A 7,657-nucleotide genomic window follows, 5' to 3' on the forward strand; every position below is an offset into this window, starting at 1 on the left:
TGAAAACAGCTTTGTTTTTAAACTTTTTTTTGTGCCATGATGTTGTCATTATTTAACAGCCAGCAGTGCATACCTGTCTCCCAGGGATTCTATGCTCTTACTTTCACCTTTGCATTATTTATTGCAAGAGTAGGTGTAGTGAGAGCTTCCAGTGCTCAATGCCAATAAATAACAGTAACTGGCATCACTCTGAAATCACTGCATTTGTGAGGCAAACCAGAGAAACTAAGACAGGAGGTGCACATGTCAGGCACATCTCAATGACCCTTGGCCACATATTTGACTCAATGGCTCTTGGCCACATGGTGTGAGTGGTAACTAAGCAGAAGGCTCTAGAATATTATTGATCTTGAATCCAGTGTTTCCTGCTGACTGGACTGTAACTTCTGCAGAGGGCAGATTTCCCACAGGTCTCAAAGCACAAAGCACAAAAAGAAAGCCAAAGCTAGCTAGCACTGATGAAGAAATGCACAGAATGTGATCTTATCTGCTCTGTGTCTAAAAGAAAACATTGTTCTCCACCAGTTCAATTCCACTAAATCTCACTCCTTTCTTCACTGCCAATCTGTCCTGGCAGGACAGACAGATGTATGATCCTCCTGTTTCTGCAGTTTCCTTTCAGGACACAGAGGTTAGGAACCCTCTCCACGATGGAGCCTGTTTCCTGGTAGCAGGTTTCCAGGAGGGATTTAAGTTGATGGCTATTTGTTTCAGCGGCAGACGGGGGAAAACCAGCTCTCTCAGCAAATTGTTTTGCCATCCTACCTTTGTTCTGGGAACCTTAGGCTGTGTTCTGAGCTTAAACACTGCCTGCCCAGCTCAAACCGGCCTTGTTAGTTTTAACCTGCAGTTCTGAGAGATGCTTTTTAACCTTGCTAGTATGTTGCTTGAAAGACTCTTTGAAAAAGAGCTGTTATGAAGAGAAAGAGACCACAAAGTCAAATGAGAGACTCTTATCTTTCTGCTTCTTTTTCTCCTTTAGTACCTGATTGCTGAATCTGTATTTATGTGTGATCTTATCTTGCAAGCAGCCTGAATACACAGCTCCTGATTTCATTAGGCACACTCTGCAAGTACTAATGGAACACATCTCAAGGTGCATTACTACACAAAGCTTTTGAGCCTCATAGAAAAGAGTTTGCTGGAAACCCAGCCCCACTCACAGAATAAAAAGAATAAATTCAAAACCAGAATAAATTGCAGCAATATGCCCCCCAAGATCCTTCATCTACAGAAAATGGAGGCTACCACATCAACCCCATTATGAACATTCCTTCTTCTTTTTCCTAAATAAAATGTCTGCTAAAGGCACAAGGTGCAAAGAATCTCTTGATACTCCTCAAGAAGAAGAAAGAGTCATTATTGAAGGAATTTCTTCTTGATTCTACTAATCCAGACCCACCTGTTTTCAAGTCAGCTCTGTCCTTCATGCCACTGAAATACTATGTCCTTTGTGCTTGGTCTCCTCTACCAGCTACAGCTTTGGGGGTAAAGTTCACAAATTTTATCAGAGTTTAAGGGTCAAAGATATTTCTACTACAACTATGGACTGGCAGGTGTTTACAGAAATAATAATTCCATAGTGAATTGAACCCATATAAATTCAGTCCAGAATCTCAATATTTCTGTCAAATATTTTTTTAAATGTTCTGAAAGGGCTGTCTAGGGAGGCCTCATAGTTCTCATGCACAGCTGATAGCAAGCCTAAGGATGAACTGGTACATTTAGCCCCTTCCATTTATTGTACAGAAAACTGTGTTACTACTGAAAACCAATGGCACAATCTTCTGGTTTAACCCATAGAGTAGTATCTTACTTGAGGTACAACTTGGCACTCAAGTACAGAAGGGAGCCTCACAGACAAGACCTCAAAGAGTGACTGACATTAAAGTTACCTGTGCAAAGAAATGAGAGTTTCCCCCTGACTTCAGCACACTCTCTGTCCCACAATTAGTAGATCCATGAGTGCAAGAGACAAGCAAACATGAGGCAGAGGAGCAGCCCTCAAATACTGTGCCGGGGACCTGACCTGCTGCTTTGTCTGCAGCCCTGATGAGAGAAGGGTGTTTGATTACACCAGCACACTTGGAACCCACTGGTGCTTCTGCAGGCAGGCGTTTCCTCCTGTGCTCTCTCACCTTCTCCCTGGGTTGTTTATTTTCAGACACAGAAAACCCAACTTCCCCATACTTCTTCCCAACTTCTCCACCCCCCCAACCGCTACTAAAGATGAGGAAGTACTTAATTAATTTAATCTTCCCATGGAAAGGTGCAGTTGGCTCCTCTGGTGGCAAACTTATCAACCTTATCAGCCTCTTGGTTTGGCTGATACAGCTGCAGACATTTGAGCAGCAAAACCTACTGCTTAATGCTCCTTTGCTTCTTTCTTTCTCAGCATCTGGATAAAGGCAGGACAAGATGAAGACACATCAATTTTCCCTTCTTCTATTGTTGTTTCTCACAGGCTTCCTGGCAGCAGAGAGCATAAGCCCAAATGAAGCAAAGCTAAAGCAAACCAAGCTCCCCAAAATAAAGAAGGAGAACCACGTCCTCTTGCTGAAAAAGAGCAACTTTGACAGAGCATTGAAGGAAACCAAATACCTCCTGGTGAAGTTCTGTGAGTATCAATTTCCCCTCTCTCACCCTGGTGGCTCTGCAGAGAGTGACTGATGTTGGGGCACTCAAGAATGCTTGTTTTACCATTGCTTTGTCCCCTAGTAGTCCTTGTTTGTTTTGGTTTCCTCTATGTATCTATTTCTGATCATAACTACAGTAATTTATTCTTTTTTGGGGTGGTTAAGTACCAGTCTGCTGCATAAGACAGTGCTGAGTTGGCATTCTTTGCTTCCACTGCCTAATTTTGCAAGTGTGTGTTTCACAGCACTGATGGGTAAAACATATTAAAAAAAAACCCAACAAAACAAAAGTTAATCAGAGAGTGCTTTTCTCCCTCTTGCAATTTCATCAGCCCTTTGTATGAGATTTTTTGGATGGCATCTCTCCTCTGTGAGCATTTGGGCTTCAGGGATTGTCTTTTTACAATATTTTGATATCTGTAGTTACATTATATTGTTCTTTTTCCCTGAAAGGAGCACTTGATTAGGTAGAGGCAGGTTTGTGGTCCTTCTTTTAGGTTCATGTTCATTCCTCCTGGAGGACAAAACTGGTGGGGTTTTTGAATAACTAACCTTGTTATAAGGTCTGGCCATCAAATACATTGCAAAGGCAAAAGCCAAGAGGCAGATCCTTGTGATGTTACCCATCTAAAAGTTCAGATGCTGCCCCAAACAGGGATCTGCCCTGGCCAGCAGCTTGCTGCTAGCAGAAACCCTTTGATCAGCATAAGGCAGCAAAATCTTAATTTCTTTTGCTTGGGCTTGACCTTGTTCTGCTGAGCCAAACTCCCTGAGCTCAGTCCACACATACTTTAACCTAAAATTACACAAACACTTGCCAACCAGACCCCCTTTGGCAGCAGGTGTCAGACACAGGCACAAACTGAACCCCCAAACTGTTTCATATTTGGAAGGGATATTCAAAATTAGGGCAATATCCTAATTTTGCAGAAGTGCATCTAATTTGGTCTTTTGCATCACTACCAAATGAGAATTTTACTGCTGATATATAATTATAATAAAGTAAAATATAATAATATTATAATATAATATAATATAATATAATATAATATAATATAATATAATATAATATAATATAATATAATATAATATAATATAATATAATATAATATAATATAATATAATATAATATAATATAATATAATATAATATAGCAACAATAACATGTTATATAGAATAGAATATTTAATTTTAATATTAATATATATTATTATATACAGTATAATACTATAGCAACAGACAATAAAACTTATAATAACATAAATAAAGAATATAATGAATAAAATAAAGATAATAATAATAGTGATGTAGTGTAGGTCAACTTGAAATGAAAGCACTTGTATTTTCAACAACAAAATCTAAAATACACTAACAGACTCAGGAAACTGGAAATATGTTTGGATCATGCCAAATATTTCATTAATCCTGAAAGAAGGTTGTAAAACTTCAAGTGTTTTTAATCTTTCAGAATAATCAATTTAGAAAATTATTTTAAAAATAGTGTTTTAAATTTTTAGATACTTCTGAAAGTGTTGAAATTTTGGAAGATTTTGTTTACTAATTGTGGAGGATTTAAAGCTATTTGCCAAATTCAATCTGCAGTTGTGTACTGTTTTATTTCTCAGAAGATGCATCATTTTGGTGGAAAAATAACTTACCAGAAAAAACCCTTAGTCATTCTGTATTCTGTATTGTAAGAGCTGCCTCAAAGCACAGTATCCAAGTGACCAGGTCAGAGGAGAGTTTGTAAACAAACTTTCTTGGTACTGGCAGAGATTATCAACAGGGAGTTATTGCAACACCCTTCAGGATTGCAACCAAGTATGAGCAGAAAACAGACATGAAAGAATTCAGAAAGAGACAGGAGATGGAGGAAGAATTGTTCAGGGACTTGGGCACTCCAAGGATGTGGGGCTCTATCCTAGGCTTCCTTGCCCCTCTTCAGAGCAGTCTTGGACCTCTCTGATCTCACCCCTGGCTTCTTCAGGAGGGAAGGACAAACAGACTCTTCCCTTCCCCACCACATCTTCCAAAACCAGAGATGAGGCTCTGCTCCCCAAACACGCCTTGCTCCAGTGATCCTCATCACTCTCTGGTTTGGATCAAAGGCCTTACTGAAAACTCCTGGATTGCCTTTCCCCCACAGCCATAAAGGCATCCACAGTCCCTGGACAGAATGATGGAGTCACTCCCAGGAGTGATGAGCTCCACAGCACTGATCCATGATCTGGGAATCACTGGCCTCAATCTCTGTGGCTCCCTTTGGGGACATGCCACTGAACAGCCTCTGGGGCAGTGACAAACTGTCCTGCAGTGGGACACTGCCCTGGGTGTAGGAAACCTGACTCCACAATGCTGAGTGAGCTGATTCCTTTGCTGTAATAATTGCATTGCCACAGCACAAGGAGACTAAAGATGGGACCTGCACAGAAAAGCCATAAAGACCATATCTTTTATATGCTACTTCTAAAAGTCTATCTAAATAAACAACCTGTGTTAACACGGAACTATTAAAGAAACTTTGGTAATGTGAGAGAAAACAATATTGCCCAGACCACCCAGGAAATCTGTGAGGCTGCCAGGAATCAGCTTCAGAAACCCAGAATGAATGTGAGACCTGAGCTCTTTTTCTCCCTGACTCATTAGAGATCACAGAGACAGAGAGTGGGAAGGAATCCCAGGCTTCCCAGAAGATAGCATTTCTTCTGGTGCTGCACCAACACCAGAAAAATTTGAGCTACAAACTTTCATTCAAGGCTGTGCCTTAGATCACCTCTCAATGATAAGAAAACCTTTCCCTGTTGCATTGTTATTTACTTACCAGTCCCACTGTATTTGTCAGGTGAGGTCGGTTTTGACGTTTTCTACCCAGTGACTCCCAAGCCCTTTTAGTACCTGTCAGTTCCACCCTGACAGTGTCCCAGGTCTGCCTTCCTTCAGGAAGGGTTGCTATAAATACATGCTGACTTTCAGCCAGGCAATGCATGGATCCCTCTGGAGCTGGGCAAAGTGCACAGGGCAAGTGCTGAGTGTGAAAACAAAGCATTGACCCAGAAACCCGGCGCTCTTCCTCTCTCCTCCTATCTGTTCTGTGCACCAAAACATGTCTGAAAACCATGCAAGCATCACCCAGCAGTGTGTGAGTCCTGCCCAGCACCTCATCTCAGCACTCCATTGAAAGTGCTCTGCTGCTGCAGGCTGTGGCATCTCCCAATCCACACTGAACTGATCTAAATTCCACACAAATGCTTCTGAGCATAGAGAACTCAGAGCACTTGTCACCAGCAGAAGGTAAACCTCAGATCAGTGCTGCCTGCATGGGAGAGTTTCGGTGTTTACACTGCACACTGCCTGAATAGAAGTCTCTCTGTTGACTTTCACTGCAGAGAAAAGCAAATAAGCACCATAAAAAGACTCAATCACTCTAACAAATATGCCTATCACAGAGAGAATAAAGTTTGTATACTTGCCAAAAGCACAGCCTTCAGAGCACATGTTAACACCATTTCCCCCAAGTTATCAGAAGAATTCATGGAAAGACACAGACCCAAGTGAATGCTTGATTCCACAGGCTTCTGAGAATGCCTGCTGCTGTTCTTTCCAGTGAAAAGTTTTCAGATCCTAGATAAACATGGGGATAACCTAAAGACAAGCACACAAGTGGTGCAGACATTGTGCTGCTGCTTTGTGTGCTAAGCACACTCCCATTTATGAGAAGGTGATGTTTACCTTTCCTGGCAGAACATTTGTACATCTAGTGAGACACTGGGTCAGCCACAGTACTCCTGCAACCTGGGACTGAGATAATGACATTTAATAGGCAAGATGAGGGTTACCATTGAAGACAAACATCTCCTTTTTAAGGCACAAAAGCTGAAGGTGATGTTATTAAGAAGAAATTGCAGTTACCTGCAGCAGAATTACTTACTAGCATGGGTCCCTCATGGAGGTGTCTCTCACATAGTTATTTTAATGAATGCTTGCACTAACCCAAATTGAGAATAAACCCTGATGTTTACATAGAAGGAAATCTCAAATGAACTGCAAACCTTAGTTAAGAAGTAGAGAGGTCAGCACAGGAGGTTATGGCTGTATCTCACTCTGGAAGAACAGGAGAAGCACACAGAAGCAAGCTTGCAACTGCAGCAAGATTAACATCCTTCTACTCTGATAGGTTAAACATGAATCTATCCTTCATCTCAAGACTCTTCTACAGAGAAATTTATATATCTGTAGTGCAACTGTAAAAGCAGCCTGCACAGATGAGAAATGGGACTGCTGAAAGGGTTTTGTGACCATGTCAGAAAAGAACAGCCAGGAAATCAGTATATGGCAGGACAACAGGCACATTCACAATGTCTGCTGCAATCCCTAAACCACCAGTTCAGACAGAATAACGAGATTGGAGGACACCAGCAACGAGCTAAAGGAAAATTAACTCATTGTGCTTCTATGTACACCCACTTCAAGAATTCTTTAGGGTCATTAAATGCATTCATGTGTCAGCAAAAGATTTGTCTGTCCACATTTCAATATATTTTAGCTCAGTAAACTGCACAATGAAAAAGAAGTAGCAGCTTACTCAGGTTGTCAATGCACTGAAGAGGGAAGAGTCAAAATACAGGATTTCTGGTTCTCCTCCCACTTTCAATTTCCAAACCCTTGCTTTATCTTTGTTTTTATTTACAAAACTACTGATATGGAAACATTGTCCCATGTTAATACAATGCTGTTCTTGAGCTGACAGCCTTTGAAGGGCCTCTGGCTCCTGGCAGCTGTGGCACAGCACACTGGTTAACACAGGTGTCCTGCCACCCACACTGCCTTCCCTGGTGACCTTGTCACAGCTCTGCTGCCTCCTCTCTGTGTCTGCTTTGTTCCCTGCTGATGCTCCTCGAGTTGGGAGCCTGTGATGCCACCTTAGCCCCAGCAGCTGCTTCCTCATCCCACGGCCTGAAGTGATCGGTGTCAATAAAAGTCTAAACCAGAGGAAGCCAAACAAAACTCAAGAAAAGGCTCCA

The sequence above is a fragment of the Melospiza georgiana genome, chromosome 16 (assembly GCF_028018845.1).
Source record: "Melospiza georgiana isolate bMelGeo1 chromosome 16, bMelGeo1.pri, whole genome shotgun sequence".
In the NCBI taxonomy this organism is placed as follows: domain Eukaryota; kingdom Metazoa; phylum Chordata; class Aves; order Passeriformes; family Passerellidae; genus Melospiza; species Melospiza georgiana.